Below are 20,396 nucleotides of genomic sequence, written 5' to 3'. Positions count from 1 at the left end.
AGGATCTTGCCCAAGAGGCCCTTCAGCCTAGCCAGGCCACAAAAAACGGAGACAGTTCTCTAAGTCAGCAAAACCAGGACAGACAGCAACCCAGGGGCAACTGAAGTACAGGAGCCTACAGACCTGGCCACTTTGCACAAAACAGCCTTGCCCTAGAGGTACTGTGAGAGGCAGGGCTGACCCTCTGCTCCAGCTGGGAAGGTAAAGGTTAAGGAAGCAGAGGGGTTGGGCCAGGCTTACGGTCCAGCTGTGGCCCCAGCACTGAGGTGATCATTCCTCCTGAATGCGAAGACGTGTATTCCAGACCACAAAACCCACCAGCACTGTGTCAAAGGTGGCGTCACTTATTATCCACTGTGCAGAGAGCATTCTGGAACGCTTGCTAGATGCCAGACGTGGTGCAGGGTGCTGGCGAGTCGGAGCTGAAAGCGGCAGCCATCCTGACAACAAAGGCCGCAGCAGAAGTCGTCCAGCCGTGCTGAGGAATTAGGGCAAGGGCAGACTGCACACTCGATCTGGCTGGTGCACTAGGACAGTCTGAGGCCTGAGCAGACTTTGCAGGATGCCTAGGAGTTCCGCAAGCAGACAGAGCAGAGGGAACAGAAAGGACATACAGGAGAAAGCATGGCTGGGGACAGATAACAGGCAGCCTGGAGGCCAGGCTGTGGTGTGGTAAGATACAGAGGAAAGGTAAGCAGAGGGGGCAGTTGCTGATGGCCGAGGGAGCTTTTATTTAGACCCGCCCAGGTGGCCCAGTAGAGAGAGGACAGGCAGGGGTTATATGGAGGTTGCCAGAGAGGGCTCTGGAATTCTGAAGGTTGAGTCCAGAGCTCCCTGTGTCCTTCCACAAGAAAAGCTCCTAGAACAGAAAGCCCACCTTCTCATGGTTGCAGTCTTAGGGTGACATCAAGATGACTTCCAGATCACAGCTGGAACAGTGAGAAGGTGATGACCCTAGTTTTCCCTACAGTGACTTTATGTAAATCACGATCAAGACTTCCCTCCCCCAAAACACTTGACCACCGCTTTCCAGAATGCTATTTAATAAATGTATAATCTGCAGTGAGCAACACGCGCTCACACACAGAGCACAGAGGCCTCCTAGGAGACACACTGCCAGTAACAGACAATGGGAAGGGTCGGAGGACCGGAGCTCATGGAGAGAAACAGCAGATAAAATCCTAGACACGGAGGTAAAAAACTGAAAACAATGACAACAAACCTCTTACCAAAGTGAGGAACAACCAAGGCAGTGTTTATTAGCCCTCTCTGCTTTTTTGGCATGAGAAATCTAAATAAAATGAGATGTCTATTTATTATCATGTGGGATCCAAAAGAGAAAAGAAGTAGCTGGCCAAACCAGGCTAATAAAGGGAATGCTCAAGCAGGACACAGAAAGCAGCGGTTTGACAGCTGGATACGAGTCAAAGGTAAAGAAATCAGGCTGGGGTTAGTCTCGAGACCTCAGAAACAAACAAACAAACAAAACAAATCTTTTCTTTTAAACCCTCAGAAAAAGATGGGAGTGGGTAAACAGGTCAGGGTGATAGTGGGTAAACCCGAGAATCTGAGTTTTCCATGCAGCAGAGTCATCTGGAGGATGGTGGACAGTCTTCTTCGGATGACTCGCAGCTACACCCAGCTTGACTCAGGGCTTCTCTGCTCCAGGCACTGTCTGGGAACATAGCTCAAATCAGAAAGAAGGCAAAGCACTGGTGGACCCGAAGGGACCTCAGTAAACAGAGAAGTAATAGGTTCATCTCTTGCTGCCAAACTGTGAAGAGTGGGCTTCTGGGGTTCTGTGGCTGTGCACAAAACTGAGAGCTCAGTGGGTCTGAGTCTGGAGTCTGAGTCCCCAGAACCCATGCAAAAAAGGAGAAAAAAAAAAGGCTAGATCGCTTTCATGCCAGTGCTGGGGAGACAGACAGGTAGATCTCTGGCTCACTGGTCAGCCAGTCTATGCCAGTAAGAGACCCTGACTCAAAATATGATGGGTCTGGCTAGATGGCTCAGCAGGTAAAGGCTCTTGATATACAAGCCTGGAGACCTGAGTTCAATTCCAGGATCCAGACTCCATAAAGTTGTCCTTGGACCCGCTGGCCACCACACAAGCACTCAGCAGGCACACATGTATATACTCACTAATAATAAATAATTGAAAAAAGAAAGGTGAGCAATATCTGAGGGGGTTTTCTGGCCTACGTGCAAATGCACAGGCCCACATTCACCCATAAAGTAAGATTCTCCTAGAAGTTAGACCCAATATGGAACCTGAGGGTAGTGGGGTCTAATGTGAAGACTCTGACTACTGGGCGAACAAAAGGCTCAAACAAGCTTCCAGAAGCATCCTAGACACAGGCATGAACTCAGTGTCCCACAGTGCAGGGAGATCATAGGGCTTATTCCAGATCAGGAAGCTGAGAGGTAGCAGGAGGGGACAACTGGTCAGTAGACTCTGGCCAGAGTTGCTTCCAGGCTCCGGTGTTGCCCCAGGGGTAGGAAACACAGCTGGCAACATCAGGGAAAAAAGACCTGTTTGGATGTCTGATGATCCCCTAAATCAGAAATCAAGAAGTACTTCTTAATCTCAGCACTTGGGAGGAAGAGGCAGGCAGTTCTCTGAGTTGGTGGTCAGCCTGGTCTACAGAGCAAGTTCCAGTACAGTCAGAGCTACACAGAGAAACCTTGTCTGGAAAAACCAAACAAATAAACAAAAATCAGGATTATTTGCTCCTTCCTTCCTTCCTCCATCCATCCATCCATCCATCTCCTTCTCTCCCTCACTCCCTTTCTCCTTCCATTTGTGCTGGAAAGGAACTCTGAGCCTCAGGTCTGCTAGGTGAGCATTCTACTACTGAGCTCCATACACCACATCACCTGAGCTTAGATTTCCCCCCCAAATTCCTGGCAACCTCCAGGCTATGACTGGCACAGCCTGTGACTGCCTGCCACTGACTGATTGTGATTAGGCTCCAGAGAACCCAGGCAGCTTGCCTCAGCCCACTCAGTCTCACTCCCCACCTAGTTTACTGATTAGCAATCTTAGCTGGAGAGGATGTGAAACCTTTTCCTCCCGGTCCTACTGGCACGAGGCCTGGGGAGAGCTGGTCTACCTCTAGAGGCCTAAAGGAGGCAGAATGGGTGTGGGTCATCAAAGTCTGCTACCTACTAAGCTGGGTGGTAAGTACGCGCAGCCATGGGACCTGGGTGAGGGTGTTTGACTCTCGGCCTGGCTTCTTTGTCATGTGTGGACAGGGCTGAGCCCAGAAGCACCTGCCTCTGCTGCAGCGCTGCGGGGGAGGCGGCAGCCAGGCTGCAGCTGGAGCTCGGCTGACTAGAGGCTCCAAGCAATGAGGCCGAGAGAGGAAACAGAAAGAGTAGGCTGCCCACCTGCTGCTGTGGGCAGGGAACATCCTCTGAGGCTCTCAGAGGGCAGGGCAGGGTCCTCGTAGTTTGACACCAGAAGGCAAAGCTGGCAGTGTCCAGCACAATCAAGGGCCACCCTGACCCACACTGGCTTAGGCCACCCTCAGAGTAAGGCAAAGTGACCCAGGACCTGTGCTGGTTCAGACCAGAGTCAGCTGGCCTGGTTTGCACACAACCCCTCCACCCACCGCATGCTCTACCCTCTGCCACCCTAGCCCTGGGGACTTCCCTCTTTGTGCCTCTGCAGTCACAGCAATCGTGATGCGGTCAAGGGCAGTCAGGCTACAGAGACTCGGTAGACCCAAGCACCTAGATGGAGCTCAATGGAGCACCTTGTTAGGGAAATAGATGAGCAAAGGGAGGAAACTGAGGCCTGAAGAGGGCAAAGGGACTGTCTGTCACATGGGAAAGTAGATTTGTTAAGATGAGGCAGTGAGCCAAGCATCCCAGTGTCTCTATCTTCCTAAAGGGTAAACTGAGGCTTAGAGACAGGAAAGTTCCTGCCATAGACAAACTTGGAGTTAGGAAGAAGCCCAGGACAGTCATCCTGGGTTCAACTCATGGAACCAAGTCAGAGCTGTCTTCTCTGACCTCAACCTCAAGTTCAGGAAGTTGCAACACTTCCTTGTTTCCATAGTAACCAGCTACTGCTCCAGGAATACACTGAAATGTTTTTGTTACCTCCTCTGTGCCTGTGCTGGCCCTGGGCCAGCCTGTGAAGACATGGACGGAAAGAGGGGGTGTCGGGGGAGGTACAATCCCAGTCCTAGCCTAGCATGATGGCAAGCAACTAAGAGAGTGGAGGAGAATCCTCAGAAGAGAGCTCCCCAGCATCTGACAGGGGACAATGTCATGAGACAGCATCTCAGGGGAAGGAGAGCTCAGTGGGGGCAGCCCTTGAATTGGCTTCTTAGGGATGAACAGGAGTTTCACCAGACTGAATGATGAGGCTAGAGGTAACTGCACATGAGAAAACTGTGGTGTGTTGTGTAAGCCTGGTGGCTAAGCTGAGAATGGTACCATTACTGAGAATGGTAAGTGCTGGGCCCACCTGTACTGTAGAGTAAGTTCACAGTCAGCTTGGGCAACTGAGTAAGATCCTGTCTCCAAATAAGAGAATAGCAGGGGTTGAGATGCAGCTTAATACACAAAACTCTGGGTTTGACCTCTACCTGAACCATCCACATGTGGTAGTCCATGCCTACAGTCTCAACACTTGGAAAGCTGCAGCTGAAGGATCAGAAATTCAAGGTCATAACTTAGCTACATACACAGTGAGTTGCAGGCCAGAAATCAGTCTCAAAAAGTCAGAGAGGGGGCTTCTGTAGTAGAGTGCTCACCTAGCATGGGTGAGGCCCTGGGTTTAATCCTTAAAACTAGGAAGGAAAAAGGGAAAGACGGACGGGAGAATGACCTAGGGAGTAACCGGTACTCAGTACAGAACACAAAGGGGGGGTTGAACACTGGCTAAAAAGGAAGACAGAGACCAAATGCAAACTGTAAACCAGTGTCCATGACACATCCCACTCCCAAGTGTTTAAGGGACATAGTGACAGAGTAGGCATTGTAATAGGCGAAGTGACAACCCTGAGGGGTTCCAGATACTACTCTTCCCAGGAAAGAGTACTAGGGACTGGACACAGGCCAAGACCTAGTTCTCAGGTTAGTGAGAGCCGCAACCCTAGTGGCTCCCTAACCCTCATCAGGAAGCAGGGTTGGCCACCTTAAGAACCACTCAGAGGCTGGTGTTCTGCCTGTGGTCCCTCGTCATACATATTCATGGTCCAGCAGGAACGAGGCCAGCCTCAGAGGAGAGGATGGAGGCACAGGGAGGCCAGACTGCTGGGTAGGGTAGGAGCCCTCAGAATCCCGCTAGCTTTGCTTCCCCTCCCTGGGCCTCCATTCCCTAACGGGAAAGTGGGGACAAGGAGGGTGAGATGGACAGGCTCCTTCGCTCCTTTCGAAAGCTACTCTCCAGCCATCTTCGGATCTGTGGGTTCTGGGAGGGGTCACAGTAACACATCCAAACTGTGGTCTAGGACAAAGCAACACTTTGTGGCCAGATAGGCCAGACATGCGGGCAAGGAGTCTCCCAGGACAACAGTTTCTGGGGCCTACTCTACTCAAAGTGACAGCTGGCAAAATAAGACAGCCCTTTCTTTATGCACTGAGAAGTATCTTGTTACAGGGTGGTGGCCACGTACAGGCCATGATCAAGAGACCAACAGTCCTCCAGAGACCACAGTGAATAGAAACCTAGATACTTGGCCCAGGCTCTGTAGCTCGAGAGCAGAGGCAAGCAAAGGACCTTGCCTCTATGGGACAAGGCAGAAGTTCCAAGCACCACTGTTAACAGCCATAGGAGGCCCTGTCCCTGGGCCTCGCTCACTCCAGTGGAGGGCTTTTGTAGGAACAGTGAAAGGACCAACAATATGCTACATGGTAGGGATACCTTAGTTCCCAACCCAGCTCAACTAGTGACCTGTCCCTCTGGGTTTAGACTCAGTGACTAAATAAGGGGTTGGCCTGGTCTGGGCTGCTATTATTGATGTATGTGGTAATAATACTCTATGCTGTCTGATTCAGTGACACTATACACCACACCTGACAAGGGTAGGGCCTCCCAGCTAATGTTCCAACAGCCACAAGGGATGCCACAGCAGGAAACAATGCCAAAAATTCGGATTCCAAACCCAGGCCCTGGGCTTTGGAGCCTGAGAGTCCTTGGGTAAGATACACCTGGACAGACGGCTGTGGAGGTGGAAGACAAGCCAGTGGGAGGTGGGCTAGAGAGGAACCTCTTCTCACATCCATACTGCCGACACCTCCTTGGACAGGGTTCCACCTCTGGCGGTGAATGAAGATGACAGGAAGGGCCCCAAAGACAAAACCACCCAGCAAAGAATCCTGCGTGATCAACAAATGCCAGCCACTCTCTTCCTGCTGTGTCCCCGAAATCTGCCAATACTGCCCCCCAGCCACTTCCACATTCCACAACCGGAGTGCATTACTTCCCCATCCAGCCTGATGTCTGCAAGCTGCAGAGAAGCAAAGAAAATTAAGAAGGCCCAGGGCACTGGCTAGTTTTATTTTAGCTTGGTGCAAGCTAGAGCCATTTGGAGATTAACTTGTAGGTAAGTCCGGTAGTGTATTTTCTTAGTTAATGACTGATGCGAGAGGGGCCCAGCCCACTGTGGGCAGCGCAGCCACTAGGTTGATGTTCCTGAGTGCTCTAAGAAAGCAAGCCGAGCAAGCAAGTCACAAAGAGGAAGCCAACAGCACACAGCGTTCCTCCACCAGCTCCTGCCTCCAAGTTGCTGCATTGAGCTCTTGCCCTGATTCGCCTGGACGGTAGATGACAACCCCTAAAATGAAATAAACCCTTTCTTCTTCAAGTTGCTTCGGTCATGGTGGATTTTGTTGTTATTTGTTTGTTTGTTGTTTTGTTTTATTTTTCTGGTACAGGGTTTCTCTATGTAGCCTTGGCTGTCCTGGAACGCACGCTATAGGCCAGGTTGGCCTCAAATTCATAAATCGGCCTGCCTCTAAAAGCTGGGATTAAAGGTGTGTGCCACCAACTACCCAGTGTTTTCTCACAGCAATAGAAACCCTAACTAAGAAACTGGGAGCCAAAAGAAAGCTATCTCCTTCAGGGAGTCCACTCTGCTTCCTCCTGCTATGGGAGGGGAGTGGGGGTGAGCCCTGGATTTTTCACAGTTCTGGAATGGTAACTGGACCTCAGGATCCCTTCTAAGCGCCATGGAACATGGGACTTTCCAGACAGAAGGAAGTACCGGGGAGCAGGGAGCAGCCCACTCCTGGGCGTGCACAAAGGCACACATGACGCTGCGGCCATGTCACACATGGGGTGTAAATCTGGATGGCAGGCATCAGAGGAGGCTGCTGCCAAGGTAGCTTGATGACTGGAAACCCAAAGTCCCAGGAATGCTGGAAATAGAGCTTGCAGGTGGCATAGGTCCTGCTGCCTAGGCACCTGTAGGGACTATTAATACAAGGCAGAGACCCCAAGAATTCTGAGGCCTGAAAGGATTCCATCCCTCCAAGCAGGCCCACTCCTCCTGCATAAAAGGACCAGCTAGAATGACAAGGACCTGCAGAAAAGTGAAGCCAGCTCAGGAGGGTTGCAGGGCACTGAAGTGCCCCCACCTTCAGCAGCGGGTCAGCAGTGGCTGAGCTCATAGTTCCAAGCCCATCATCAAAACAAAACTAAAACCTGCCCCTGAACTTTCAGATCTCCCCCCAGGAGCTGAGGTACTATGAGGCACTGGGGCCCCAGTGGCCCATGAACGATAAGGAGGGAGGCTGATAGCCAATGAACACCCTCCTCCTCTCCCTGCCAGCCACAGTACATTTCCCAAAGTCAGGAAAGTCGCATAAAGACCGTGAGCCAGAGAAATGATGTGTTACCTACAGCGGCAGGTGGGGGTCACAAGCCTTCTCAAGGCCCTACCCAAACTGCCTCCCTGCATGCAAAGCAAGCCCCCCAGAAAAGGCCACCTCAGTATCAAGGCAGCCAGCTCTTCTTAGGGCTGTGTGTCTCCCTCAGTAGTGTCAGGGCTCCCAAGTCCAAGGAAGAGGTGACCCACATCAGGTCTGACCTGGTCTGCCACCTTCCTAGAAGATGGGGTGGGGAGCTTTCCCCAACTAATCTCCTGAAAGACTTAGGACTGAATCCTTTGCAGCTGGAAATAGGACTGCTTCCAGGGACATCAGCCTACCCCACAAGGCCATACCCATTGGACCATTCCCCTAGGACCATCCAACCCCTGGGACAGGTAATATGCTTCAGGAGACTTCTACTTTTAGGGACCTTAGTCAAGTCCCTTCCCTTCCTTCAACCTCTGTCTTCTCACCAATAAAATGTCAAGCTATGATGAGAGGCAGGCTTCAAAAGACAATGTCCTCTACAGGGAGAGGTCATACACTGAGCTGGAATGTAGCCAGGAGGAGCTTCAAGACACATCCAGCTATTCCTCTCATTGCCAGGGACACCGGCTTTGTGGGCAAGCGCAACCTTCTGACACTGCTTCCAGTTATCCACATTGAAGCAAACTGTGGACCGTCTCTCCAGAAGATGGGGGATACCAGAATGAGGTCAAGTGTTCTTTATCGTAAAAGTTCATAGTAAATTAGGCTGAGGGTTTCCCAGGAATAGTGGGGAGGGAGAGGAGGGGATGCTACCCTAACAACCAGCATCAGGATGCTAAGATATCATCCTTGCTCATAACTGGTGCGTAAGAAAACTGAAGCTCAGGGCGGGGGTCTGTGACTACTCAAAGGTCCCATTCTCTGTCCTCCTTCATAGCTGCCTTCCATGGAGCTGAGCAGGCATCAAGGCCTGGTCCTCCCTGAGTCATATCAGATGGAGAGAGGCTAAAAGGAAAGGTTTTGGTATCTCCCACCTCAGTTTGCAGAAGGCAAAGATCTCAGACAGAAAGCCAGATGACTTAGAACATTCTGGGGGGGGGGGCAAACAAACCTCCCTGGTGGGTCGAGTTAAAATGCCCTTGGATTATTACCTCTAGGAGTGGTCAGGCACCCATGCCATGCTTCAGAAGACCCTACAGACAATGAATCAGAAAGCTTTGGTTGGTCAGTCAGTTTGACCTTGAGCAAGCAGTACACTGGAGGTAAGGCTTTGGGAGGACACTCGTGACAGTGACTAAGACGACCATTCCTTAAACACTTGCCACATGCCAGGCGCTGAGCACTCTTCTTCACCTACTGGGAGGGCAGTGTGTTAGTGATTGTTAGAGCATGAATAACTCTTTTACAGATGTGGAGGCCAAGGTCAGAGGTGTCACACATAAAAGGTGGAGCTGAGAGCTGACTCCAGGCAGCCAGAGAAAATCCCGAAACTGGGCTGGGGAGGTAAACGTCTCAGTCACTGAAGCTCTTGCTACGCAACTATGAAGAAGACCTAGTTCAGTCTCCAGTACCCATGTCAAAAGTCAAGTGTAGTTGTGTACTCTTAGAGTCCCAGGGCTTGGTGGCAGAGACAAGAAGGTCCCTGAGACTCACTGATCAGCAAGTTCAGCTTTATCAGCTAAGGTCCCAGGGAGAAACCCTGTCTCAAAATACAAGACGGTTGTCCTGAGGATTAATACCTGAGGTTGGCTTCACACACACACACAAACACACATACACACATACAGGCACAAACCATACATACATACAGACACATATATACACAGACTCAGACACACTCAGACACACATACATACACACGGAGACAGAGACAAACATGCATACAGACAATATAGACACACATACATGCACACAAACACAGATACACATAAATTCAGACACGCAAACACACAGAAGGGGGTGGCAGGAGATTGGGGGGGCCTTCAGCAAATGATTTCTAGTGTGTAAATAGTAGCAACCTCAGAGATACACTGATCCTCTCCACCTGGACCAACCCCTCCCCAGTTTCCTTGCTGTGACACCCTGCTGAAGGAAAGCCATCTCATTTGACCTGGGGCCTGTCCCTGAACCACTCTGGGTTTGGGCTTTCCCCATCTGCCATCCAGATGGTAAACAGAGACCCCAGAAGGACTCCTTGTACTTCCAAACACCAGAAGAAAAAAGTCAAGACTCCAGAGATCTCCGGCTCTGCCTGCTGCTTGGCTCTGCTGCTTGCTGGCTGTTGGAATGGTGTTCTGAGCCTCTCAATTGTCCCAGTTCAGATCAAGGTCCACGCAGGGAACAGGGTGGGAGCTTGGGCAGGAGCCTTGGGGATAGGGCAAGGTCCAGACTCAGTCTTGAGCCTGGTCCCTTTTTCCTCCAGCGGCTGTCACCTGGATCTGATATAAGTGACTCTCAGGGTGGAGCAAGCAGGTTCCAACTCTGCTTCCTTGTCTACAGAGGAAACGACAGCAGGTAAGCAAGCCATCAGCCTACAAGCTCAAAGTCAGCATGAAATGGATCGGGAGGGGGGGGGTTTGGGAGGAAGGGAGAGGAAACCTTGGCAGGTGAGACCTTGGACCTTCTTAAGAGGAACTAGGTTTTACCTCTCTCACAGCAGTATTGTATGCTACCTGGGAACATATACACACACGCATATACTCCAGCTTGTGTACTGCAAGAGGCTATCCCTAAAACGAACTCAGAGGCCACCCACCTCTCCTTTGGCTGGGCTCCTGAGCTAGGTTACAAACAGGCAGTCTTTAGGTAAACTAAAGACCAGCTAAAAGGAGCTGGGCCTGGCCAACTGCAGATGCTCAGTAAATGTCTGAGGAACTCATGAACTGGCAGAGCCCAGGTTCTGGCCCGAGGGCAGCTCCGTGTACTGCTAACCTTGAACGGGCTAATCACTGCTTTCTAAGGTTCTGTTTCTTGGGCTAGAAAAAGACAGCCCCCCACCCCAGTTCTACAGGCTTAGGATTTTAAAGCCCAGAGCAGTGGGTTCTGAGGTAGAAGGAGGCTTCCAGGCATTTCTTCCGATGGTCCAGAGCTAAGCATTCACGGTGAGCCTTCTGGGACCTAAAGGGAGCCTCCAGGCAAGGAAAGGCTCTGCTGGTCACAGAGAAATCCTTCCTTGGGGCAGTTTCCACTCCAGTCAGACACCAAAAGAAGACTTTTGGACAAGGAGTCATTAAAAGCACACAAGAGTTTACATACTGACACGTTTCCCTATCCGAGGCCTGGCCATGTCCTGGTGACCACAGGACTGGACAAGAACGTGGGAAAGACTGTGGACAGGAAGAATCAAAGGGCAAGGAGGGAGACAGGCAGAGATGAGCATGTGTGCGCGACTGCATGTGTGCGCGTCTGCATGTGTGCGCGTCTGCATGTGCGCGCGTCTGCATGTGTGCTTGAGGGGAGAGGAGAGGAGCGTGGGTAACCACCAATAGGGGAACAAGGCCTCCCAAATCCTGTTTCTGGGAGCAGGTGTCTCAGGAAGGGTCACAGCCCCTGGAAATTCCAAAGCTGCCCTGCTGTTCCCAGGAACAAGCCACTCTAGGTAGTGAAACCATCAGCCATTTTCTGTCATTTTTCAGCCTCAGTTTCCCCATAGGTTCTGACAAGGATTTGAGTTAGGAGACCTCAGAGGGACATACCACTTCTGACAGTTTGGGATACAGACATGCTATATAGAAAAACACCCACCACCACCACCACCACGACCCAAGAGACCTGGAAAGGCTGTTCCTATCCCCAACCGGCTGTCTAGGGTTAGGGCTGGGCAGAGCAGAGTCTCCACACCGTCTGTCCTCAACAGTCTGCCACCGCCAAAAACCTTGAAGTGGTTACAATTACAGCCAGGCTAACAGGATTAGGGGAGCGTTGAAATCTAAGAAATCTAATTAGCTCAGGCACCCCGGCCTCCCCAGCACAATCCTGTAGTAACCCTGGCAGCTGGGTCTAATGGGAGGGGCAGGCTCTGGGCCCTCAGGGCTAGAGTCATTACCTGCACAGGTGTGCCTGGCCAGGCCAGGTCAGACTTCTAGGGAGATGCCATCTCAGCCTGCCCTGTTACCCATTGCCCACCTCCCCACCAGACAAAGTCTTTAGGCTCCAGATGATGAGGTGCAAGAGTGGTGACCATGAGGGAAAGAACCCAGGGGCTCCACAGGGCGGCCACCCGACACAGTGTAGCGGACTGACTCAGCCAGAGGAGGGGCAGTCTGAGTCATGCTCTGTATGTATAGAAACCATAGCAGCTCAGGGACAATCTTGCTTCCTCCTCCAGGGCCAGGCAGAGCTGAAGCTTCTATATACAGATGCCTAGGCAGGCAGCATCTGAGGTTCAGTGCAAGCTCTAGATGGATACGGGGCGGGGGGGGGGGGTAAAAAAAAAAAAGGAAGGGGGAGAGAAAAGGGAGGGAGGGGGAGGGAGGGAGGGAAGGAGGGAGGAAAGGACAGCTGCTGGGGGCGTGCATTGCCAGATGCAGGGAGGGCCACCTGTGACCCTTCCTGGAAACAACTGCTCCACTCCTGGGGTCCACACAGGCTGCTGTGCCACATTCCAGCATAGTTGGGGCTATTGCTCAATGCACTGTGATGTGGGGGTCGGTAAGGCCTGGAGTTGAGTCCTGGCTTAGTCACAGCCTCTTGGCCTCTCTCTTGCGCTTTACTTTTCTTCTCTGTTAAATGGAAGTAATTCCATACAGCAGCTGACACTGTTGTTAATGGGATCAAACAAATCTGAAAAGTGATTCTAGATAGACCACGCCAGGCAAAGGAAAGGGCTATAGCCACACCCTCTCTCATGTGCATATGGCAAGCAGCCAGAGGCGGGTGGATAATTATTTATTTGGACTGGTCTTTCTGCCCTTGCTGGACAAAAGCGCCTAAGAGTGTCTTGTATAGCTCTGGGACTCACTGGCCACTGTCTTCACTTTGTAGACTATCATTAAACACATGAAGAGTCAATCCTGGGTCCCTGACCTGACCCTACCCTCATTATGCAACCCATCCAAGGTCATACCCAATTCAAGGAAAGTATCAAGAGGCAAGCCAACTACCCTAGAGCCAAATGGAAGAGCACCCCTTGGGCAGGCCCTTCCCTGAGCTTGTGCCCTATCAGGAAGGCTGAAAACAACCACTGGAAGAAAGCTCCCCAGCCCTGTGCAGTCATATCACTATAGCCTGGATATAAGATTTAGTCCTCACGATCATTAAGGAAAATGAGTCTGTGGTTGGGAGAGGCCCCAGCATCTTAAGCCTGAAATGGGGATCGATCAGCTGGTGTGGCTTTCCAGGAGGCCATCCATGTAACTCACAGCTGCCCAGTGAGTACAGAGGCTTGCTGCCCGGAGGTGGTGAGTACCTTGTCCCAGGAGGCATACAAGCTGAGGCTAACCAGTCAGCTGTCAGGGAGGTAAGGAAGGATAATGGAGCAACTTCTGGAAAATGTTTCCAGCATCCCTTTGCCTCAATCCAGCCCTTTTTCCTACATCAGAGTTGTCTAGCCTTTAGGCTGAAGACTCAAATGTCTGGACCTACCTCATCCTCCCAGCAACCATGTCGGATGACAGTTCTGTGCTTGAACTCATTTTACACAACAGGAGACTGAGACTCAGCAGAGTCAACCTCCTGGTCCACAAGCTACAGCCTCCTGATACCTTCTTCTCTCCCTCTGTCTAGTGTCTGTGGTGGGACTTTTGTGTGTAGCCTCCCTGAGGAAGGGCCTAACGTCAGACTCATGGCTGGCACTTCCAGGCCAGGCTCCCATACACCCAGGCAGGCAGCCACAACCCCGGCCTCAAGGTCTCCTCAGGACAAAGATTGCCCCCAGGGAGGGCCTGGGTGGTGGCCACTGTGTCCTGCTGAGAGGATCCAGCAATCACCAGGAGAAACTGCAGCCGCAGGGTCAGGGTCAGGGGTAATTAGGGCAGTGTCCTTTGTTGTCTACACAAAACCCAAGGAATCCCATAAAGATGCAACAGAAGCTGGGGCCTGACAAGGGACCCATGGGAGTAGTTATGAATGAAAATGTATGGGATCCAGTCACTATCCAGCAGGCTCTACAGCCTGGTTTCATGCCACCATATCCACAAACAATTCCCAAAATATGCTGGTGCACATTTCTTACAACATTCGACCCTAAGACTTTGGGTAAAACAAAACAAAACAAAAAAACATGGACCTGGGGCTGGAGCTGGGTATCCAAGTTTCCTGCACAGGTCATCTTGGACCCAGACTCTGAGGACATATACAGGCTTCAAAGTGCCTTCCTTCTTATTCACCCTCACCAGTCAGAGGTGGTGTGTGTGTGTGTGTGTGTGTGTGTGTGTGAGAGAGAGAGAGAGAGAGAGAGAGAGAGACACTTTTCCATCTGCTGGCTGGAGTGGACAACATTAATAAAGGGGCCAGGGATAAAAATATAGTGTTGCTGTGGCTGGTTAAGTGTTACATGTGTACACAAACACACACACACACACACACACACACAAATGGGGGGGGTGGAGCCAAACTCCAGCTTCGAGGTCTTTATTTGCCCCTGGAGCCCCCCCAACACACACACACACACACACACACACACACACACACACTTTTCCTCAGGAGTAAAAAAAGAACATTTTGTCCCCACAAAGAAGCCAGCAGCCGTTTCTGCAAAGACAAGGCTACTTACTCAAAGTTTTTTCATTAGTCCAGTCCCTCTGTGAGCCTGTGAGCAGTACTCAGGAAGTCTTACAACCACAGCTCAAGTCCTGGAAAGTCATAGCTCCGCCCCCAGCCTCAGTCACCAAGTTCCCAAGTCCCAACTTCTGATTCATAGGAGAAAACTAGGTCTCCTAACCTGTGACTTGGGGGCCAGAGATGCTTCTGTCTTTTTTTTTGGGGGGGGGGGGGTGGGAGACGACAAAACAACCAAAATTCTAAAAGCCAGAGGAAAACACCATCTCCCTCTGAAGGCGCTCCTGGCCCCAAAGCCGCAGGCACTCCTAGGCAGATAGGGTTTTCAATGTGCCTTTTGTTTGATGCTGGTGTTTCGACATCCTCTTCTTGAAGAGGGAAAGGTCAGCACAAGGCTCCCGGGGGTGTTCACAAACCCTCTGCCTCCACTCAGCGGACAGAGGTCCCAAGCAAGGGGCCAGGAATTCCCCCTGCTTTGGACCTCCTCAAAAACCAGCCTGGATAAGAAAGGCCATGGGTTTGCTCCCTCATCCAAACTTCCCAAATAGGTCACAGGCAGCTCTTTCACACTGTAGTCACCATGCAAGCACAAGGGGTGCAGGCCGGAATTCACCAGCAGCCAAGTCGCCTGTTTCTCCAGCCCCAGTCACCATCTCTTTATCTGTACCTTCAAAAAAACAATAAGCAAAACCAGGCACCTCTGGGAACAGCCTCTGGCCTCCTGCCCTGCCCTGTGTAACCAGCCTGTCCTCACACCCACGAGGGAGGGAGGAGACTGAACTAGTTAACCCTCTGGTCTACCAGGCCCAGTTCCCAGGTTGCAGCAGAGGCAAACTGTTGCTCAAGAAAACCCTTCAGAAAACCATTGGCACCAGGAGGCAGCTGGAGCCGATGGTTCTCTATGTAATGAACGCCAAGGCAGGGGCTTCCACAGGCACAGCCCACTGATTGCCCTTTCAAATCCCGGGGGTTGGTCCCCACTCTTCATGCCCTGGGCTGTCCACCCACGGGGCTCCAAATGTCCCTGGCAGTGCAGAGAGAAGGGAAAGGCTGGCCGAGCGGTGCACTCACCCCGCCAACCCAGCCGCCAGCCAGCTTCTTGGAGATCTCAGAGAGAACATTTGTTTGGGCTGCCAAGTTAAATCTTCCTCCCTCATGTCAGGGCATTGGAAAAGCAGTCAGGGGAAAGGGGAAGGGGGAGAGCGGGGTGGGGTGGGGGGAAAGGAGCCGCGGGAAGGAGGGCGGGAGAGAGCGAGCAAGCAATCCAAGCAGGCAGGCTCCTAGTCCCAGTTACTCTTAACACTGCCAGCCCAAGGAGCTGCAGCTCCCGAGGCAGACGTCTCTCGGACTCCCGGCATCGAAACAGAGATCTGGCCACCGGTCTCCGGATCGGGTCCGGGTTGCTAGGCTCCCTGAGCCTGGGTGGTAGGAGAGGCCCTCGCCCTGCTCCGGGCTGGAGGCACAAGGTGGAACTGTAAAGCAGAGGAGGGAAAAGTTTGCGGCAGGTAGAGGGGAAGGGCAGAGTGGTCGTGTCTATCGGCTGTCCCCGGGAGAGGGTGGGGGGCCCAGGAGCGCGCTCCCGTTCGCTAGCCCTCCCGCCCGAGTTGTTTACATTCCTGGAGTGTCTTTTAAACCCGGGGCTGTGGCCGGCTCCTGGCCTTCTCCGGCGGCTTCGGGGCAGTCTCCCGTGAAAATCTGCTGGCGCACAATGGCCGGGAGAGGCGGCTGCCCCTCGCCCGCGCCCCCACCACTTCCAGGGCGGGGAGCCTGCCCTCTGCACCGCGCCCTCTCCCTGCCTGGCCAGCTTCCTGGACAGATGTCCCCGGCCAGAGGGCGACGCGCTCCCGCAGCCTGCACCGCAACATCGAGGGCATGCTCCCCACTGTTTTCTCCCCGGTTCTGACACCAGGAATGTGAAACAAGCTTTCAGAGCTTGCCCCCACCATCCGTACCCCAGCTTCAGCTCCAGTCCGGCCCCTCAACCTCCGCCCGGGCCGGCCTACCACTCCCCCGGGGCCACCGCCGCCGGAGACAGAGAGGAAGAAAGAACACACGGGGAAATTACTTTCGTATTTGCAACGCGCGCGCGCACGCACATACACAGACACATCTTCCCCTTGGGCTCGCCTCCTGGCTGGGGCAGCCCCAGCCAGGCGTTTGCCTGAAAGCCCCTTCAGCTTCTGAAGCCCGAACGGGAAGCCTCGACACACTCACTCCCCTCGGCGTGCCCTGCTCTAGCCACGCGCCGCGTTTTCCTGGGCCATTCTCCCCCCCCCCCAGAACAACTTAACCGCGCCCCCATCACCCATGTACAAAAGTGTGTTCTCCATAGAAAGCACACTTAACACCACCAACCCTGAACACCCTGGAATCCAGCGCCTTCCCAGAGGTTCTCCTACGCACACAGGAGCACAACTTCACATCTTTCCAAATGAGGCGAGGGAGACTCAGCCAAGCCTTCCCGGATCCTTCCCTCCCTCCTCCGAATCAGTATCCCGGCCGGCCCCCGAGTGTTCAGAGCGACTACTGGAGACGCGCCGGCAGGAGGCGGGCACCGAGTCCGCGCGCACACAAACCGCACCGGCGCCCCGCACACCCGACAATCCCCCGGTCCCCGCGCTCATCCCGAGCCGCTCTACCCAGCTCGGCGTTCGCCGGTGGCCAGGGCCTCCGCCTCCGATGGCCAGGGCACCGTACCGAGCCCGCACGGCTGGCCCCTTTCGCCCGGCCGGAGCTAAGGCTTTAAGCGGAAAGTCCTAGTACAGTACCCCGCACTTGCACCCCGACGATCCGCGGGGAGCGCGAGGAAGCCTCGGTACTAACGGGCGCCTGGCTCTGTCCCCAAACTTACCGGGCGCTGCGAGCACCGCTGCCACCGCTGGAGGACGCGCCTCTGCCACCGCCGGGTAGGGCCGGCTGGAGCCGGGAGGAGCGCTGGGAGAGCGCGGAGATCTGCTCGGCTCCGACTCCGGCTCCGGCTCCCAGCTGGCCGGGGCTGGGGTCACCGCGCTGCGCCGGCGCTGCTCGCTTGCTCGGCGGCCCGATCGCTGCTCGCCCGCCCGGCCGCTCGCTCTCCGGGCGCCCGCCGCCGCCGCTTGCTTTTTTAATGTCCACAGACAGTGAAAAGGAACTCGGCGTTAGGGGGTGAGTAAGTGAATCAACTCGCCCGGAGCCGAGCAAGTTGAAGTGTCAGATTACATTGGCTATTCTATTTCCAAAGGGCCCCGCGCCACCGGCCTCCCGCAAAAGCCGGCACGGAGTTAATGCAGGAGCGGAGCGCCGCGCCTCCAGCGCTCAGCTCCGCTTGCCTTGGTTCGCTCTCCATCTGCGCGCTCGCTGCGCTCTCCCTTTCCCTTTCCTTTCTGACTCACTATCACTCCTTTCTCTCCCTTTCTTCCCGTTTCCAGGTCTCTGTTCTAAGCTCTTCTCTTGCAGACCCTTGTAGGCTCCGCGTTACCTCCACACCCCTATACCGCTGGTTCACTCAGGTCCCTCCTCTCGCCTCCCTTCGCTGATCTTTATCACCCCCTCAATCCCTTACATTTGAAGTGGGGAGACAGATGTGCCTAGAAAGGGACCGCATTGGTAGGCGCAAGAGTACTGCCCGGAGGCGTACCCCCACTTCCTGCTGGTCCCCTGCCGGAGTACACTGGGACCGCAGATGCTGTCAGCTGTTCCAACTGGGGCGACCGAGTTGCTAACGAGAAGTGTGCAAAGCTTCCCCGGAGACTTTGGGATTATTCCTAAAACCGGATGGTAGAGAGAGGGTGAGAGGACCTTAACCTTCACCACCACTAGTGACGTAGGGGAGGTTGAAGCGCTCCTCCCTTGACCTCTGAGGAAGAGCGCCGGTTGCAGAGCGAACTGTATGTCCCACCCCACTCGAAGTTCAAAGACGAAAGAACGCCCGGGTGCCTTGCAGGGAGCGCCTGGGCGCCACTAACCGAGCGCTCTCGCGCTGCAGAAGTGGAAGGAACCCAGCCCGCTTCTAGCCCTGGGCTGAGCACCACTCCTGTGGGGACGGAGGGCACTCACGAAGCACAGTTAGGTGCGCCCACTCGCGGGGGTTTCCCTTGCAGACCCGCCCCGGAAAGTATCCAAGTGCGCACTACCTTTGGTTCAAGTCTGTTGCCACTCACACAGAAACTCCTACACAAACGGCACACACGTTTGCGCCTATCCTAAGCAAAGCACGCACACTGCACCCCAACACACTTGCACACGCACTTTCCATCCTAAATATGCCCGTGCACTCTGACTCCTACTGTACACATTAACATCGCTGTACACTACCTCCGGTACGCTTTTTTAAAAAAAACAAAAACCACGAGGCATACCCCCGTGCACTTCATCTCACGCTCACGTACACATATCCTCTTACTCTTCCACATCCTTTCCTCAAACCCCCCTCCTGATTCGAGGAACTCCAGTCTTGAGAATAACAAGCGCCTAGGTTGGAAAAGCGCGCACGCACGCACTCCCCTCCAGGGCAGGCGGGGGAGGCTTGGGCCGGAGCCCGCTAGGCAATCCAGGTGTGGCGAGAACTCCGTGCTCCGCGTTTTGCAGGCAGCCGCGGTGTCGGAGGCGAGGCGAGGAAGGGAGCTGGAATAACAAAGGCAAGTTGGGAAGAGCGCAAGGGGGCGCAGCCCCGGCCGGGCGGCGGGGGGAGCCCTGCACTGCCGGGTCGTCGGAGGCTGCTTGGCCACCAGCCGGGAGAACCGGAGGTGGGGAGGAAAGGTGGGGGGAGAGGGGCGGGGCCGCCGCGTGACGTCAGAGAACAATGACACCGCTGGGGGCGGGCTCGGGCAGGCAGCCCGGGCGGGGGTCTTCCTTTGGGCCTTGGGCGGGCGGAAGAAGTGTTGGCCTCGCTGGGGCCGCAGTTTGATTGACGAGGTCCGCACGGGAGCGCAGACGTGCCACGCAGACTCGCGGGTTCCTAAGCCTCTTGGGCGGTGATCATAGCGCACCGCGGGCCAACAGGAGGAGCAGGCCGGAGAGCCCCCACACACACTGCAGACCCCCGTTTTAGAATATCCTTCAGAGGGCTGGCTGCTCTGACCTCGGCTTGAACTCCTTCAGGGCCAGAGAGATCACTCCTTCCACCACCAAGACAAGGAGGCAAAATGCGTTTGCTAGCTTTGAATTCATTCTCAAAGCACGGTCTGGCAGCTGTGAACTCAGCCTGAAATTCCTGAGGGCAGACTACGGCTCAGGTCCACAGGGACATGGGGCAGGGGTTGTCTGGGTGCGGAAAACTACTTTTCCTGAGATAAATTCTGCCTCCTGGTGCCATTGGGTGTGCGGGAGGGAGGAGCGGGGTGGGGGGCGGGATTGAGAGCGGGCGGTGCTCCTTGGCCTCAGTCCTCGGACCTGTCACACAGGATGACCTGTTATCAACTTGCCCACTACCCACCCACAGGTGGCAGCTGAATATCCCTGGGGAAAGTAGGTGGCATGAAATCATTTCCAGACCTCTAGGGACACTGGAATGGCCCGGTCCCAGCACATTCCCAAGAAGATTAACAACAACGTGCCCGTTTTACACACACACACACACACACACACACACACACACACACACACACACACACCATCCTGTGGGTGGCCCAGGTTGGGAAGGGTAGTCTGAGAAACCCTGGAAAGCTTGACTTGAAAGGTGAGAATTCAGTTTGCTGAATGGAGACAGAGCCATCCCACCCTCAGACATACACAGCATTGGCCACCTCCATCCCCAGCATAAAAGTCCCTGTCAGACTTGGGATGCAAGAATCTAGCCCCAACCAACACCTTGGCCAGTTCCTATTGCCTTGATGACCACAAGTCAAGGCATCCAGCCCTCTCAACCTCTCACCAACTCCTGTAAG

General features: G+C 53.9%; 1 protein-coding gene and 1 long non-coding RNA gene across 5 annotated transcripts in view; both read right to left on the bottom strand.

Moving 5' to 3' along the window:
* The window catches only part of Zmiz1 (zinc finger MIZ-type containing 1), a 202,740-nt gene extending 185,035 nt beyond the window's left edge, over window positions 1–17,705 (bottom strand). For 2 of the 4 annotated variants that reach the window (XM_087906211.1, XM_087906212.1), the window contains exon 1: window positions 17,384–17,702. The gene's annotated coding sequence lies outside the window, so the exon portion shown is untranslated. Of the gene's footprint in view, window positions 1–17,383 lie in introns of all 4 variants that reach the window. The other 2 variants (XM_087906214.1, XM_087906213.1) reach the window with 2 other exon arrangements.
* On the bottom strand, window positions 14,503–16,732 carry LOC148122054 (uncharacterized). Its single transcript, XR_015737867.1, has 2 exons — window positions 16,485–16,732; window positions 14,503–16,004 (listed from the first exon to the last, which is right to left on the bottom strand). It is a non-coding gene; the product is annotated as an uncharacterized LOC148122054 (long non-coding RNA).
* Window positions 17,706–20,396: the final 2,691 nt, after the last annotated feature.

Source organism: Myodes glareolus, chromosome 5, assembly GCF_982192425.1.
Source record: "Myodes glareolus chromosome 5, mMyoGla1.1, whole genome shotgun sequence".
Classification (NCBI taxonomy): Eukaryota; Metazoa; Chordata; class Mammalia; order Rodentia; family Cricetidae; genus Myodes; species Myodes glareolus.
This window is presented reverse-complemented; position numbering and strand designations above follow the sequence as displayed.